Raw genomic sequence first — 19,035 nt, forward strand, 5'->3', positions numbered from 1 at the left:
CTATGCCGTTTGTCTCTAATAAAACTAGACTCAATAAGGAATCTTTACATATAAAGCTTGATTTCTAATTATCTTTGTAAAATTTATGGTGAATTTCCAAAGTCAGAACATGGGATCCAGAAATCGCTCTGGCCCTGTTTCACAAAAATTTAAACATCTCATAAAATATAGCTCATATACCTGTTTCTCTTATTCCATATGAAAATAGACTCATCAAGCTTCGATTCCATAACTTATTCATTATTTAATTCCATTTCTACTATTTTTAGTGATTTTTCAAACTCACATCACTGCTGTTGTCTGAATCTATTTTATGGTAAATTTTACCTATTTCATGGTTTCCATGGATTAGCTAGCAATTTGACATACATAATACCAAATATGATCATGATTAGCCATTCCAATGGCTAATCATTACCAAGAATTTCTATTTCCATACCACTCAATAACCATATCATAAGACCATACATATAAAATGATTATAATGCTATACATGCCATACTCAAAATATACAAGCCATTATGCCAAGATGGTATACGGATAGTGTGAGCGTGCCTCCGACCGTTTCCGATTTCCGAGCTGGCTTGTCAACACTACAAGGAATGAAAAGGAGGGAGTAAGCATAATGCTTAGTAAGCTCACATGCAAATAGCAAGTAACATAACCATATAATTAAACATAAAACATCATTTGCATAATCATCACCAAGACATTCATATCACCTTTTCATTTATCATCTTACCATATTGTTGTTATATCGAGTTTTCAACCCGAGGGTTAAGTACATACCTGTTCAAAGTATCCATTTCACAACACTTACCAATACGTCCCTTTCATCTTGAGTATTCCTCCATTTGAGTAGAACTTTACCCGTTGAACACATCGGAATATAATTAGGATACATGGAAAGTTTGCACATAAGTGCCACATATGTAGCCAAGCTACCATGTAACCCGCCCATAAGTGAACTCGGACTCAACTCAACGAGCTCGGGCGTTCGCATCCATAAGTGAACTCGGACTCAACTCAACGAGTTCGAATGCTCAACCATCCTAGTGACATGTCACTTGTATCCTAATCTATTCCTAAGGTTCAAACGGGCTTTTTTCCTCGATCTCACATCTTTGCCGTCTTCCACGGAATATCGCAATCGATACTTCGGTGATAGTTCATACTCATCAAGTAATTCACATAATTACATATTATCAAACAATTATCACAAGTATAATATTTCGTAATAATTATCATATCATTTAAAAACATTAAAACATTTAAAATAATAACTATGTTACCAACATTTACATATGAACTTACCTCGTATGCGAAAATGGCTATTTTACCATTTCGCCCACAACTTGGTATTTTCCCCATTTAACCCAATTTCAGTTTTCCTTGCTCTATCATTTAAAATATAGTCTAATTAGGACTCACATTATTCAAATTGACCCAAAATCATATTTTGGAAAAATTACAATTTTGCCCCTAAACTTTTGCATATTTACACTTTTGCCCCAAAGCTCGTAAATTAAAATTCAGCCTATTTTCTTATGTTTTATGACATGCTGATCATTTTTCCTTCTATGGCAACATCAAATTCTCACTCTAACATGTACTTATGACTATTAGGTATTTTTACCGATTAAGCCATTTTGCTCGTTTTCACTTAAAACCGAGTAGCACAAGTTGTCTAACATAATTTAAAACCTCACATTCTATCATAAAACACTAAAATACACAAATTTCACCTATGGGTATTTTTCCAAATATAAACCCTAGGTTAAATTATTGCTAGCGTAAGCTAAATCGAGCTAGGGACTCAAAAACGTAAAAATCATTAAAACGAGGCTAGAACGGACTTACAATCGAGCTTGGAAGCTTGAAAACCCTAGCCATGGTTTCTCCTTGCTATATTCGGCCATGGGGTTAAAGATGAGCAAAATTGGCTTTTAATTTTGTATTTTAATTCATTTTACCCTAAATGACCAAAATGCCCTTACTACTAAACTTTCAAAAATTCCTTCCATGTCCTAATTTTTGTCCATAGACTTAGAAATTGGTAAAATTACTCTTTAAGGACCTCTAATTAATAATCTAATTCAATTTTATGCAAAATACTTCTAGAACACAAGTTTTACAATTTATTCAATTTAGTCCCAAATTTCAAATTAAGCACTTTATGCATAAAATTTCTTCACGAAATTTTCACACAATCATGCAATCATATCATAGACCTTAAAATAATCATAAAATAATTATTTCTATCTCGGATTTTGTGGTCACGAAACCACTATTCCGACTAGGCCCAAAATCGATATTACAACTCTCCCCTTCGTTGTTCGTCCCCGAAAATCTTACCAGAAAAGTGGTCTTCACTTTTAATCTCATATTTGGTGCCGAAGAACTTGCACTTAGACTGTACCTCCAATACATCTCTTCAATTTCTCATATGATCTAAAAGCTTACAGTCTCAACTCTCAACTGTTCTTAAATTTTCAACCCTTCTCAATTTCCCATGATATCATGACATAAAACCCGGATCTCAACTTGATTTAATGGAGACCAGAATTCCAAGAAATCCAACAATCAAAGAGACCTGAAATTCCATGAATCTGATGAGTAGGAATTCATTCAATACAGATGTGATTTATAGATCTCGCCAAACATTTAACAATAGGATACATCACATTTTCCTCTTTCCGCCATAGAAATAATTCTGATATGGCCTCAAGAATAATCCTTCTCATTTCCATCCCAATATCAACATTGACAAGGATAATTTTGATAGATCCCAATGCTCGGCTTTAACCCCTTTAACAACTCCAATTTTATGTAACATCGGATGCTCTAAACTATCACATTACCTCACTGTCTTGAAACACATCACAATTCATACAACAATACATTCTTGAAAGTCGAAGTCTTTGCTCAATGTAGACTAGTCTAGTTCGACGCCTTGTTACCAATATTCTCATCTATCCGAACTCTCACAACATGTAATAAACTTTTTAGCTTTCACAAGATGGAAACCTTATCATTCAGTAGTGACTTAAACTAATATTCAACTCTTTCTAATAAATATACACTTCTCGCTCAAACTATTTACTCTTTTATACGTACAAAATGAAATTCTATTATCGACTTGGGAAAATAATCCGACATAATTGTCACATGAAATCTTTCAAATAAATAATTTACCATACCGACTAAAACTCGCGCTTTTATCACCTATGCCTTTCTCGATGTCAAATCCTTACACAAAAATTAGAAAAATCCCAATACTAAAATCACCACATTACCAAGATCAAATTAGAAGTATAGTCATATTTGACATGATTATCACGAGTGAAGAACGACTTGAACATGAGTCATAATTGACAAATTATGGAACAAAGATAACAAGAAAAAGAAATCCAAGATAGAGAAACCCGAATAAAGAAATCCGAATAAAGAGATCCAGGATAAAGAAACCCAAGATACGATACTATGCCGAGAATCGAAAACCAAATTCATAGAGAAAATACAGAATACCTCGATAATTCTTCAAAGAAAGAAAGTCCAAAAGAAAACATCATTTAATCCCATGAAATCAAATATAACAAGATCAATATATCTTCCCATACATATATATCGATGAAGCATCAAGTAGAAGAAACAGAATCATAATATCATATGAATTCTCTCATCAATTCTTATCGATTTAAATGAAATAGAATACCGATAAAATAGAGCAATATAAATTATAAACCAGTCAGACTACCAATGCTTTCATCCAACACCGAATTAGAAGACATTCCCATATAACAAGAATTTCTTCGAAGATCAATAGCCATAGAAATATTTCGAGAACGGGTGAACACATAGAACATCTCAAAAGAGATCGCTAAATCTGTCCGGTCATAACTGTCACACTCGGATAATTCACATTTGAAATATAATTTCCCCAACTAGTTCTGCGTCACAAATTTTATATTAAACCATTCACTAAAAAGGCTAATTCTGAATAAATTTCGATTTACACTTTTCTCGACCTTGCACTTGAGTAATTCGATTTACCAAAGAGAATTCCTTCTCTAATCGGGACAAGGCATAATTCCAATAATCTTTATATCAATCCGATACTTTTCGCTCGACTTTACTTATCAGCTCATTTTCAATCTCGGATCATACTTATAATTATTCTATCTTGAACTCTTTGGGTTCTCAACCAAAACTTATTCAATACAAATCTCATGAAATTCCATTATAAGTACCACTTTGGTAAGGGGGAAGGGTTGTAGGACCTCTGACTCGACTCTCTTATACATACACATATGACACAACTTCCATCATCATAGTAACATCATCAAAATCATGTCATTCATTCATGTTGGCTTACACCAATTTTCCTATTGTCCCATTTAGACAATATACTTATGCATACATTCTATGTTTTCTAGACAGCTTTACTTATCCATTCATTTAATTAAATTAATTCATGCTCATGGCATTATATAAGGCCAAACAAACATAGATATTTGCATCACAATCACAACTTTCATTTCGTGCATCATCATGTACATATCATTACAATCATACAATTCAGTCCAACAATTTAACATAGATAAGTTCATTTCATTATAATCCTTTATCTCATAAAAATTTGTATATCATTAACATTCATCAACATTCGACATCCAATCAAGACAAGGACATTTTCATTCGTATCATAATATTATGACCTTTATCATACCTCTACTACTTTCTATTTATTCCGTTCATCTTATCAAGTAAGCCACATACACTACATCATATGAGCATTAAGCAAATATGAATATTTATCACAACATGAACTTTCATCTCACATATTATCACATATGTATCATAAACCTTTATTCATACTTTTCTGAACCGAGACTTATCATAATCATAATTTTACTCAAATACCTTTACTTAACATTGAACATGGTTGGCACATTTCGGTTGGAGAGTACCTGTCTAAATAAGACGGTACTTATACGCGTCGGAAGACATCACACTATCACGATCGCTGGCATGTATAGCTAAACTTTTACACATGCTAGGTTAGTCCGAGAACCGACTAAACCTGCTCTGATACCACTAAATGTAACACCCCATACCCGATACCGTTGCCAGAGTCGAACACGAGGTGTTAACGGACTTAATTCATTAATTAAACAGCTCATACAATTCATTTTAAAATTTCCAGACAAGCTGGCTAACTGCATCACAGTCGCTTTAAAAATCATATCTCGAGTTACGAAACTTGAAATCCAATTCCGTAAATTTTTCCTGAAACTAGACTCATATATATATCTACTAATTTTTTCCTAGAATTTTTGGTTGGGCCAATTAGTACAGTTTATTAGTTAAAGTCTCCCCTATTTCAGGGTTCAACTACTCTGACCTCTGTGTATTACGAATCAGATATCTCCCCATACAGACCTTCAATGACTATGCCGTTTGTCTCTAATAAAACTAGACTCAATAAGGAATCTGTACATATAAAGAGTGATTTCTAATTATCTTTCTAAAATTTATGGTGAATTTCCAAAGTCAGAACAGGGGATCCAGAAATCGCTCTGGCCCTGTTTCACAAAAATTTAAACATCTCATAAAATATAGCTCTATTACCTGTTTCGCTTATTCCATATGAAAATAGACTCATCAAGCTTCGATTCCATAACTTATTCATTATTTAATTCCATTTCTACTTTTTTTAGTGATTTTTCAAACTCACGTCACTGCTGTTGTCTGAATCTATTTTATGGTAAATTTTACCTATTTCATGGTTTCCATGGATTAGCTAGCAATTTGACATACATAATACCAAATATGATCATGATTAGCCATTCCAATGGCTAATCATTACCAAGCATTTCTATTTCCATACCACTCAATAACCATATCATAAGACCATACATATAAAATGATTATAATGCTATACATGCCATACTCAAAATATACAAGCCATTATGCCAAGATGGTATACGGATAGTGTGAGCGTGCCTCCGACCGCTTCGATTTCGAGCTGGCTTGTCAACACTACAAGGAATGAAAAGGAGGAGTAAGCATAAATGATTAGTAAGCTCACATGCAAATAGCAAGTAACATAACCATATAAGCAAACATAAAACATCATTTGCATAATCATCACCAAGACATTCATATCACCTTTTCATTTATCATCTTACCATATTGTTGTTATATCGAGTTTTCAACCCGAGGGTTAAGTACATACCTGTTCAAAGTATCCATTTCACAACACTTACCAATACGTCCCTTTCATCTTGAGTATTCCTCCATTTGAGTAGAACTTTACCCGTTGAACACATCGGAATATAATTCGGATACATGGAAAGTTTGCACATAAGTGCCACATATGTAGCCAAGCTACCATGTAACCCGCCCATAAGTGAACTCGGACTCAACTCAACGAGTTCGGATGCTCAACCATCCTAGTGACATGTCACTTGTATCCTAATCTATTCCTAAGGTTCAAACGGGATTTTTTCCTCGATCTCACATCTTTGCCATCTTCCACGGAATATCGAAATCGATACTTCGGTGATAGTTCATACTCATCAAGTAATTCACATAATTACATATTATCAAACATTTATCACAAGTATAATATTTCATAATAATTATCATATCATTTAAAAAACATTAAAACATTTAAAATAATAACTATGTTACCAACATTTACATATGAACTTACCTCGTATGCGAAAATGGCTATTTTACCATTTAGTCCACAACAGTATTTTCCCCATTTTAGCCCAATTTCAGTTTTCCTTGCTCTATCATTTAAAATATAGTCTAATTAGGACTCACATTATTCAAATTGACCCAAAATCATATTTTGGAAAAATTACAATTTGCCCTAAACTTTTGCATATTTACACTTTTGCCCCAAAGCTCGTAAATTAAAATTCAGCCTATTTTCTTATGTTTTATGACATGCTGATCATTTTTCCCTTCTATGGCAACATCAAATTCTCACTCTAACATGTACTTATGACTATTAGGTATTTTTCTGGATTAAGCCCTTTTGCTCGTTTTCACTTAAAAGCAAGAGTAGCACAAGTTGTCTAACATAATTTAAAACCTCACATTCTATCATAAAACACCAAAATACACAAATTTCACCTATGGGTATTTTTCCAAATATAAACCCTAGGTTAAATTATTGCTAGCATAAGCTAAATCGAACTCTAGAGACTCCAAAAGCGTAAAAATCATTAAAAGCGAGGCTAGAAACGGACTTACAATCGAGCTTGGAAGCTTGAAAAACCCTAGCCATGGTTTCTCCTTGCTATATTCGGCCATGGGGTTGAAGATGAGCAAAATTGGCTTTTAATTTTGTATTTTAATTCATTTTACCCTAAATGACCAAAATGCCCTTACTACTAAACTTTCCAAAAATTCCTTCCATGTCCTAATTTTGTCCATAGACTTAGAAATTGGTAAAATTACTCTTTAAGGACCTCTAATTAATAATCTAATTCAATTTTATGCAAAATACTTCTAGAACACAAGTTTTGCAATTTATTCAATTTAGTCCCAAATTTCAAATTAAGCACTTTATGCATAAAATTTCTTCACGAAATTTTCACACAATCATGCAATCATATCATAGACCTTAAAATAATCATAAAATAATTATTTCTATCTCGGATTTTGTGGTCACGAAACCACTATTCCGACTAGGCCCAAAATCAGGATATTACATTTCTAGTATGAAATTGCTTTGAAATATTAATTAGGAGGTCTTAAATAGAAATTTGACCAATTTCAAAGTTTATGGACAAATATTGGACATGAATGGAATTTTGGAATGTTTAGTAGTAAGGGCATTTTGGTCATTTAGGGTAAATGAATTAAAATACAAAATTAAAAGCCAATTTTGCTCATCTTCTTCACCATGGACGTGTATACCAAGGAGACTCCATGGCTAGGGTTTCCAAGCTTCCAAGCTCGATTGTAAGTCTGTTTCTACCCTCGCTTTTAATGATTTTACGCTTTGAGTCCCAGAACTTGATTTAGCTTATGCTAGCAATAATTCAACCTAGGGTTCATATTTTGAAAAATAACCATAGGTGAAATTTGTGTATTTTTGTGTTTTATGATAGAATATGAGGTTTTAAATTATGTTAGACAACTTGTGCTACTTGCTTTTAAGTGAAAACGAGCAAAAGGGCTTAATTCCAGAAAAATACATAATAGTCATAAGTACATGTTAGAGTGATAATTTGATGTTGCCATAGAAGGAAAAATGATCAACATGTCATAAAACATAAGAAAATAGGATGAAGATTAATTTCCTAACCTTGGGGCAAAAGTGAAAATATGCAAAGTTTAGGGTCAAAATTAAAATTTTTAAAATATGATTTTTGGACCCGTATGAATAGTGTGACTATTTATTAGGCTAAATGTGATATTATAGATGAAGGAAATCGAGATTCGGGCTTAAATCGGAAAATACAAGGTTATGGACTAAAATGGTAAATTGTTGTTTCGGATCGAGGTAAGTTCGTATGATAATAATAATGTAATGTTATGTTTGAATTATATTTCTTACTATTATTGCATATATTTTATGATTTAATATATTGGAAAAGTTGATGGAATGGTGTTTATGATGTGGAAATATGACATGAAAGAATGTTACATGAAATGCAAGAAAATGAAGATACATGACAAGTGATATATGAAATATGTGATATATGTTATGTAAATTCTTAAAAGCTGATTTGATATTTGAGTTGTGTCTTATTATACTATGAATGGACAATTGGTACTATGGATAGTGAGATCGACACTTGAGTAAATTGTACATAAATAATCTATCGATTCTTTTTATGTTATTATATTTTGATATCATATGAAATGTGGTCGCCTATCAAATGGTTATTTGATGTAAATTATGAATTTAAATTGATTACGCACAATTTAGTAAAATGTTGAAAAGTGAGAATTTCCGATTGAACCTTGAATAAAAATGATCTGAATGATCTATTGTGAGGTCGCATGTGTAGCACTAAGTGCAGGCTACTATGCGTACCTGAAAACTGTGATCACGTGTGTAGTACTAAGTGCAGGCTAGTACGTGTATCAGATGGTTAGGTCACGTGTGTAGTACTAAGTGCAGGCTACTACGTGTACCAGATAATTGGTCACGTGTGTAGTACTAAGTGCAGGCTACTACGTGTACCAGATAATTGGTCGCATGTGTAGTACTATGTGCAGGCTACTATGCGTAGCAGATAGCTTTGGCTACAAGTGTGAAAATATGTGTAGGCAATTGAGTATCGCTTATTATTCAAGAGTTCAACGGGAAAATCGATTAAGTAAAAATACAATTGAACATGATTATATGATGAATAAGTGTAGGTATATGTTTATGAAAAATTATAGCAATGTGCTCGATAATTGGGTGAATTTCGATAAGACAAAATGGATTAAGTGGAATTATGTAAGAATGAATTTTAGTGGTAAAACAGTGTTGGACAGCAGCAGTTGCATGACTTTGAAAATTCACTAAAAATTTTGGAAGTTGAATAAAAATGAAAATGATATATGAAAATAAAGCTTAATGAGTCTATTTTCACATGAAAGAAACAAGGGAAGCAAAAGATTTCTATATTGTGTGAGATTTGAATTCTTGTGAAACAGGGTCTGAATGAATTCGAGATTCCCTTTTCTGACTTTATAAATTCACCATAAATTGTAAAAAAATTATTAATAGTCATAACTTACATGGATGGATTCCTTATTGAGTCTATTTTTAAGAAAAATAAACTGCATGGTCGTTGGAATTCTGTATATGGAGAAATTTGGTTTGTAGTGCACAGAGGTCAGAGTAGTCATACTCTGAAACATGGGAGACTTTAACTAATAAACTGTACTAATTGACTAAACAAAAAATTCTGGAAATTTTATGGGAGAAATATATATGAATCTAGTTTCAAGGAAAATTAATGAAACTAAATTTTGAGTTTTGTAGCTTCAGATATGAATGATTTAGTAACTGTAACTAGATAACACATCTTAACCTGAATATGTGTAATTGTACAATTATAATGTTTTATCTTGAAAAGCATGGTAGTAATTGCTTATTATTTTCATATGAACTTACTAAGCGTAAAGCTTACCCATCCTCTCAATTTCTTTAGCATTGGTAGGTCGGCTCGGGGTTAGAGATTGTCGGAGGCAAAATCACACTATCAAACTATCATTTTTGGGAAAATTAATTCAAATATTAGAAATATCAAGTGAGTGGCATGTATAGGAAGCTGGTTTGTGATATGTATTTTTATTATGATTTTGACCTTACATATTAGTCTACATTGAGTTATCGTATATGATCATGAGATGTGGTCCTTATCCATTATGGTTTATAAGTTTAATTAATCGTGCCATGTCCTACGTTTTGATGTGATGATATAGTTAGCTTTGTTTGTTATGCATGTGTTCAAAAAGTTTTGAATTAAATGAAATTTTATGGCCCCATTTTCGTCTATGTGTATTGTTAAGTCTGGTAATGCCTCGTACTCTGTTCCGGCCTTGGATATGGGTAAGGGGTGTTACAGTTGGCATGTCAGATATTTCCCCACAAAGTCAGTAATCTCTCGCTTAAGACCCGGCCACCAATAAATCTCACGGAGATCCCTGTACATCCTATTTCCACCTGGGTGCATAGCATAGGGGCTACTATGCGCCTCTCACAGCAAAGTCTATCTTAAATCAATATCCTTAGGTACACAAATGCTGCCTCAGAAATAGAGTACCCCATCACTGTTTAGCCCAAAATCCACAGTATTACCATTTTCGATCTGACGAAACCGAAGACCCAATGACTCATCTTCCAACTGTTTACTTTTAATCTGTTCCATCTACACTGGTTTAACTTGAAGCTCAGCCAACAAGCTACCATCCTCAAATAAGCTAAGACAAGCAAACATTGCTCTTAGATCAGTCATAGCCCTACGGCTTAATGCGTCGGCCACCACATTAGCCTTTCTAGGGTGGTATTCAATCGAATAATCATAATCCTTAAGCAACTCAATCCACCTATACTGCCTAAGATTTAACTTCTTCTGAGTGGGGAGATACTTGAGGCTCTTGTGATCCATGTAAATGATACACTTCTCACCTTATAAGTAATGCCTCAAAATTTTCAATGCAAATACCACTGCGACCAACTCCAAGTCATGTGTTCGGTAATTCGTCTCATGCGTCTTAAGCTGACGAGACGCATAAGCTACCAGCTTACCCTCTTGCATCAACATACAACCTAAACCAACGTATGATGCATCGTTGTAGAAAGTAAATTCCTTCCCAAACTCCGGCTGAATCAAGATAGAGGCCTCAGTCAGAACTTTTTTGAGCTTTTCAAAGCTCTCTTGCTGCGCATCAGTCCAGTTAAAAGGTACGCCCTTACGTAGCAGCTTAGTTAAAGGTGCGACAATTAGTGAAAACCCCTCTACAAATCTTCGATAATACCTAGCTAGACCTAGAAAACTGCAAATTTTTGACACAGTATTAGGCTACTTCCAATCTACAATAGCCTCAATTTTCTGAGGATCAACCCTAATTCCCTCAGCAGATACCACATGACCAAGAAACGTTACCTCACGTAACCAAAATTCACACTTGCTGAACTTGGCATACAGTTGTTTCTTTCTTAAGATTTGTAGAACTACTTGTAGATGTTCATCATGTTCATTCACAGTCCTTGAATACACTAGTATATCATCGATAAATGCTACCATAAACTGATCTAGATAGGGTTGAAACACTCTGTTCATCAGATCCATAAAAGCTGCCGGTGCATTTGTCATACCAAAAGGCATTACTAGGAACTCGTAATGACCATAACGAGTCCTAAATGCCATCTTGTGCACATCAGCGTCTTTAACTCTCAATTGGTGATACCCCGATCAAAGATTTATTTTAGAGAAAATCGATGATCCTTGCAGTTGGTTGAACAAATCGTCAATTCTCGGCAGAGGATATTTATTCTTAACGATTAGCTTATTCAGTTGTATGTAGTCGATGCATATACGTATGGATCCGTCCTTCTTTTTCAAAAATAAGACTGGAGCTCCCCACGGAGACACACTAGGTCGGATAAACCCACGGTCCAATAACTCTTGAATCTGGCACTTAAGCTCCACTAGCTCTTTCAATGTCATTCTGTAAGGGGCAGTGGACACCAGAGTTGTACTAGGAAGGAGCTCAATCCCAAACTCCACTTTACGCTTTGGAGGAACCTCGATAATTGTTCAAGAAAGACGTCTGAAAAATCCTTAACAGTTCTGATATCCCTTACCGAAGAGTCCCCAACATCTGAAACACTAACATAGGCCAAGTATGCTTCACAACCCTTGCGAACCAACTTCTCGGCCTTTATTGCAGAGATTACATTACTCAAATAGTTCCATCATTCCCCAATTACCACTACCTCCTCATTTGCCTCAGTTCTCAATACAACCCGTTTAGTGGCACAATCTAAGCTTACCCAATGTTTAACTAACCAATCCATGCCCAGTATTAGGTCAAACTCTCCGAAAGGGAACTCCATAAGATCGGCCAGAAAAACAACTCCTTGCATCTTTAAGGGAACATCTCTAAACATCTTATTTATTCGAATGGACTGCCCCAGTGGACTTAGAACAGTAACCTCACTCATAGTGTTTTCAGCCATAATATCTAATATCTTAGACATAGAGCATGCTACGTATGAATGTGTAGACCCAACATCAATCATTACAATATAAGGTACATTATAGATAAAGAACGTACCAGTAATGACATCTGGAGCGTCTCTATTCTCTTAGTGATGTGCAGCGTAAACCAGTGCCAACTGCCTCGCTTCAGTATAACTAGCACCTCTGCCCGATGCTCCACGACTACAGCCCATACCATTTCCACCCTTGGCCTGACTTCGGCCTCTCAGTGGCTGCTGACCACCCCACTGAACATTACCAAAACCAATAGCTTGCACTAGCTCGGGCTTTCATGGACAATCCTTGACACGGTGCTCTAAAGATCCGTATCTCAGGCATGCACCCATCTTTTTCCAACATCGCCTTGATGGCATTTTCCATAATCAGCACAAAACTGTGGTCTAGAAATAGTAGCAGCAGGGGTCCCTACTTCGGTTGGCCCATCAGTTATGGGTTTTTTCTTATACCTCTGAAAAGAATTTAAGGGCTCAGCGTCCCTCTTACCTCTGCCTTTCTCTCTGTTCTGGTGTTCAGCGCGCATCACATGCTTAGCGATTTTTGCCCCGCCAACTACTGCTGCGAAATCTTGCTCCCTCTAAGAGCTATTAGAACCCTTAAACCATCTTTGAGGCCATCCTCAAACTGAACACACCGCTCGTATTCTATTTCCACCATCACACATGCATAGCGGCTTAGTAGTAAAAAATCAGCCTCATATTTAGCCACTGTCCTATCTCCCTGAGTTAAGTTCAAAAATTCCCTCCTAGTGGCATCTACATAGCTAGCACCCACATATTTAGTCTGGAAGGTAGTCTTGAAAAACTCCCAAGTCAAACGATCAGCTTGAGCTCCCTCTTTGACAGTAAGCCACCACTGATAGGCTTCGTCCCTCAGTAGAGATACTACACCTTTTAGCTTCTACTTAAGGGTGCAGTCAAGGTCATCCATGATCCTTTCTGTGGCCTCTATCCAGTACTCAGCCACATTAGGGGCAACTCCAGAAATACCCGTGACTATCTCTACCTCATTAGACCTGAGTTGTTCCGTAACTGACCCTCAGCCCAAATTACAGTACCAGGCCCAGCGACCCATTCCAGAATCCTCGACATTGCTTAAGACAGTGCGTCGTCCCTAGCTGCTCAATTTTGAGACCCTGTCTGATCCATAGGTGAAGCTGGTGCCTCTGTAACTTCCTCATTAGGCTAGTGTCCAGAAGACGAAGACCTAGCCCGAGCACCTCCACGGCTTCTGTCGCAGCCTCTTCCACGAGTACCCCTAGTGCTCATTATCCAATCACGCTTTTATCTGTATTAAAAGTTTTATGCCAATCAGTTTATTGTTTAGTATTTATTACAGATGTGTTATGAACAATATTATATCAGAGTCGATTTTTGCGGTTCACAGTCTTACTATGTTCATAGATTACACTAAAGAGTTTCAACACAGTTTACTACCCAATGTAGTTTCAGTAATAACATTTCAATATTATTCTTTCAGAAATAACAAACAGAAGACTTACAGGATCGACACGGAGACTCGGTGTACCACTCCTTTAGTAAGTATAAACCCAAATAATCTCTTTAAACCATTTTAAAACAACATTGTTGAAATTTCCACATTTTTGACAAACCCAAATCCATAGTTGAGTTTTGCAACTTGACTTTGATATCACTAAATGTAACACCCCAAACCCAGCTTGGACATTATGGCCGAATCTGTGATGACACATTGGAGAGGTTTTTCGAAAATACTATTTGATGAAAAGTCCATTCTTTAAAACAACTTCTTCAGGTTCTTAACAAATGGTTAGGAGGCCCAATTTATTGAGAAAATTTAAGTTGTTTAAGTAAAATATCAAGTATACCAGTTTGTTATTAAACTTTAAAACTATGTTTGATATGGAAGCTTTTAAAACATGTTGCGTAAGCGTGATGTTTTCAGAAAACATTTGTTTGTGTTTTCTTCAAAATATGAGTCCTATTTCTGACAGATAAAAAGAATTTAAAGCTAATAAATCCCCAAATTAAAAACAAACCTTTAAAGGCCTTATTACAAAATAAAAAACCCGATATTGAATAAAATCTAAATTATAGTATTTTTAAATAAATTAAATACGTCGAATGACCACCTCTGAGTCCTCTGTCGCCTCGATCCATCTAAGCCTGGAGATTTCCTACACAGACAACAGATGGTTGAGTTTACAATAACTCATTGTGTGAAATCCCATTATAGTAAACAATCAGAGTAAGCACAATATGGGCCTAAGCCCTTTTAGTTTCAGTTAGGGCATTGGCCCCTTTTCAATAACAGTAGCAGTCTGGGGCCTAGCCCATATCAGTACAGTATGCAAACAAAGAATCCTACCTAATCTATCCACTACACGCCAACTCTGTACCAGCCCTACACACTATGTGGGGACAAAGTCGACCCACCCAGCCCTACACACTAAAACATACCGTATTCGTTACTAAGCAGTATTTCCATCAGAGCTGCTAGTAATAGGCTTATAGCCTTTCAGTACACTTCCTCCAAAACATATATCCCACCCCATGTAATGCAAAATAATATCATACGTGTATGCAGAAATGTCATGCTCAAGAATAGTCATACATAATACAGGGGTTTTACAGTCAATTTACCTCATAGGGGTATAATGGTCATTTCATCAGTAAGGGGTCTAGGTGTACTTACCGACCCTACAGTAGATCCACAGTCGTCTTCAGCGACCCGTGCAACCTTATCAGTCAATCAGTGCCAATGGGTCTTTAGCCCATATTGTGGGCCCATCTGGGCCCACACTCTCGTATGGCCCACATAACCCAAAAATAGCCTCAACCGTATAGTTCAGTCAACCGAGTTCACAATTTACCAACTTTTGTGCAATTTTTCCTCATGGGGCCGACAAGCCCATTAGGCCCACACGGCCTAGTTCGGCCTAGAATGGCCTAATACCGATTCAGCCCATGAAATCGCTCATGGCCATTTCATCGACACCACGGCCTTGTTTTGCTACTAGGCCTACCACACAGGCGGTCACATGCCCGTGTGAAGTCGACGGTGCACTTCTCTGTTTTCTGGCTTTTTCCGTTCAACAGTATTTGTAGTGTGAGTATACACACTTGTTTGGATTCTGAATGCACAACCCCTCTCGTAACGAACTACACCTATAGGCAATGGCCATTCCACAACTAATGTTAGATACGGTTGAACCTAACTCAAAACAATCAATTTACAGAAATGCTAATACCTTACTGCTTCAAATGGACGTAATCTACCACTCCAAAGTTAAACCCGGTTGATATGATTAATAGCTGCCAAAACCCCATTTGATAAAACCGAATATTAGGAACTGAAGAAAGAACAAATAAATATAACCCAACACTTCCAACCGATTGAAGCAAAGCTTCTATCCCTACCAAAGACTTACCACTTCAAATTACGAAGTACTGAACCAATTCGTCTAAGAACAGGAAATTTGGAAGAATGAAATTTATTCCAAAATAGAAGATAGGGAGTAGTGGTTCAAGAAGATAAAAGGAGGAAACAGTGCACAGATAATTACAAACTGAAAGGAGAACAAATAGGGCAGAGGCTTACCTAAAATGTTCAGCCAAAGGAAGGACGATTGAGTAAAGGGTAAGATGCAGTGTGCAGCCAAACTACAAAGTGAAAAGAGTTTAGAAAAGGAAGGGTTGAGTGAGAGAAAAAAAGAATCATTGCACACTTGCCAAACCAAAACAAAAAAAATGGAAAGGGTTGGTGAGGTATTCGGCCAAAGTGACTTAGTGCCAGAGAAAAGAAAAGCAAAGGTACATGGTGGACAAAAATGTTGGAGAAGAACAACCCAAAAGACCAATATAATTAGAACCCCTAAATGATACCAAACCATCCCTCAATTGAACACAAACACAGTCAATACCAACATATGGGAATTCAGCACGAAGGAGAAAGAATAAAAAAGAATAACCCAACTCTCAATATCTGAACAAAACCAAAAATTCCAAATAGAGAGAGTCCATAATCGGCACACCCTCTTCCACTCCCTTCAAACTCCTAACTTCTCTCCCCTTATCACTCCTAAAATCCCTCAAGCATATCCTATCTATTGATGCGTGATATTCGTGACAGGTTTAAATAATTATAATGAATCATTCTTGAAACTAACTATTATCACGATGAAGGCAAGTGTACCTATTGAATAGTAGTATAGTTTTAGCAAGACCGAATTGTCAAACCCAATGGAACTAAAAGTACTAGTAATGACGTCTTTTTATTATCTAGCCTAAGAATAATGGGGTTTGTTTTAGCTAACTAATTAACTAAACGAAGAAATCATAGAAAAATAGAATTTAGGGAATTACTTTTGGAAAAATGATTGAATTAAGATGATTGAATTAAGACAATACCTAAGTAAAAATCCACCTAGACTTCACTTGTTATTTGACTCTGAATCGGACGATTTATTCATTTAACTTGATCCGTAGAAATCCCTAAGTTATATTATTATCCCTCTTGAGACTAACAATGTCTAACCCTAGGTTGAATAATTGAAATCTCTTGCTAATTAACTTCCTAGGGTTGCATTAACACCGCTCTATGGATCCTCTTATTAGGTTTCACCCAAATCTAGCAAAATCTTGTCACCCTATCTCTAGGTGCGCAATCAACTCCACTTAATTGTGACAAATGTACTCTTAGACAGGGTCTATTTCTCCTCTGAATAAGAGCTTAACTTGAATTAATATCCTGGAAAATCAAGACAAGACTTAAGAACACATAATTAAGAACAAGCCAAATATTTATCATACAATTCAGATAATAATAACAAGATCTATCTTAGGTTTCATTCCCCTTAGGTATTTAGGGGTTTTAGTTCATAACTAAAAAAGTAAACATCTCAGAAGAATAATGAATACAAAACATAAAGAAAAACCCAAAACTCCTGAAGGGAAATTAAGGGGAGATCTTCAGTCTTGATGATGAATCCTGCCTTTGAGATGGATCAATCGGCTTTCCTTGAGCAATTCCCTGCCTCATCCTCTCTGCCCCCCTTTTCCTCCTCCTTTAGGGTGTATTTATAGGCTTTGGAATGCCTAAGAAACTTCAAAATTGGCCTTTTCTGAATTGGACTCAACTTCGGCTCGACAGTGACACGCCCGTGTGCGATTACTTCAGGCCGTGGTCAAGCCTGTTAAAGAGGCACGGGCGTGTGGTCCATCCATGTGAGTCGTGCTTCGATTCTACCAAATTGACACGGCCATGTGGTCTGCCCATGTGAGGAGGTCCAGGCCATGTTGATTTTGTACGTTTGCCCATTTTCTCCGTTTTTGGCCCGTTTCTCGTTCCTTTCACTCTCTTATGCTCACCTAGGTATAAAATATGAAATTAAGGCATTAGGAGTATCGAATTCACCAATTTTAAGGAAAAATCATCCATAAAATATGCTAAGAATGGAATAAAAATATGTATAAATGACGGTTTATCACCTATCTAAATCCTTAACAGCCAAAATATGCTCCAACAACTCCCTAGAATTCAGCCACACTCCATACACTCCTCAACACCCAATTTTAGTCCAGCTACAACACTTCCCCAACACCAATAGCAAAGCAAAATAAACTATTCTACTAAGTTGCCAAGCCTCGAACTCCAGATCTCCTAGAACACTCCACACGCCCTCAACCACTAGATCAGCACGCTCACTTTGTCATGTTCTACTCACATTAATTTAAAATTCTTCTAGCAGCATACAAGGGTTTATTCAAATAAAACCAAAATTTTGCTCAAGCCGGGACTTGAATCCACAACTACTCAGACACTCCTAGAGCATTTAATCACTAATTCAGGCATACATCCATGTCACAAACACACAAAAATAATTTAAACAGGTTTTTCGGGATTTGGGGCGTTACATGTAAGACGATATCTGGAATTTGGTATCGATTTGAGACTTCGTGTAAGACCATAGCTGGGCTATTGGCATCGATAAGAGATCCCATGTAAGGGCATATTTAGGATATGGCATTGATATGGTATTATGTATGCGAGATTCTCCAGTACCCTTTAGTATTCCAAGTGGTTCAACGGGAAATTCAACAAGAATGTCAAAGTTATGAAGGTTTATGGCTATGTGTGAATTGGTACAGGTATGTATGTAAAACTCATTGAATAATGAGCTAGATATGTGATGAACCCTCGGTAAGGTTATGAATGAGTAAGTTATGGTTAGAAGACCTAAATGCTATTTTTGCCAAGTTTATCATGATTATTAGTATGTTACATGTGTGATTATAATGCCTAATAT

General features: G+C 36.0%; 1 long non-coding RNA gene across 1 annotated transcript; it reads right to left on the minus strand.

Annotated features, from left to right (window-relative positions):
- Window positions 1–452: 452 nt before the first annotated feature.
- LOC128280536 (uncharacterized) lies at window positions 453–7,336 on the minus strand. Its single transcript, XR_008270628.1, has 2 exons — window positions 7,270–7,336; window positions 453–593 (listed from the first exon to the last, which is right to left on the minus strand). It is a non-coding gene; the product is annotated as an uncharacterized LOC128280536 (long non-coding RNA).
- Between the last annotated feature and the right edge of the window lie 11,699 nt (window positions 7,337–19,035).

This window comes from Gossypium arboreum, chromosome 9 (assembly GCF_025698485.1).
Source record: "Gossypium arboreum isolate Shixiya-1 chromosome 9, ASM2569848v2, whole genome shotgun sequence".
Taxonomy (NCBI): domain Eukaryota; kingdom Viridiplantae; phylum Streptophyta; class Magnoliopsida; order Malvales; family Malvaceae; genus Gossypium; species Gossypium arboreum.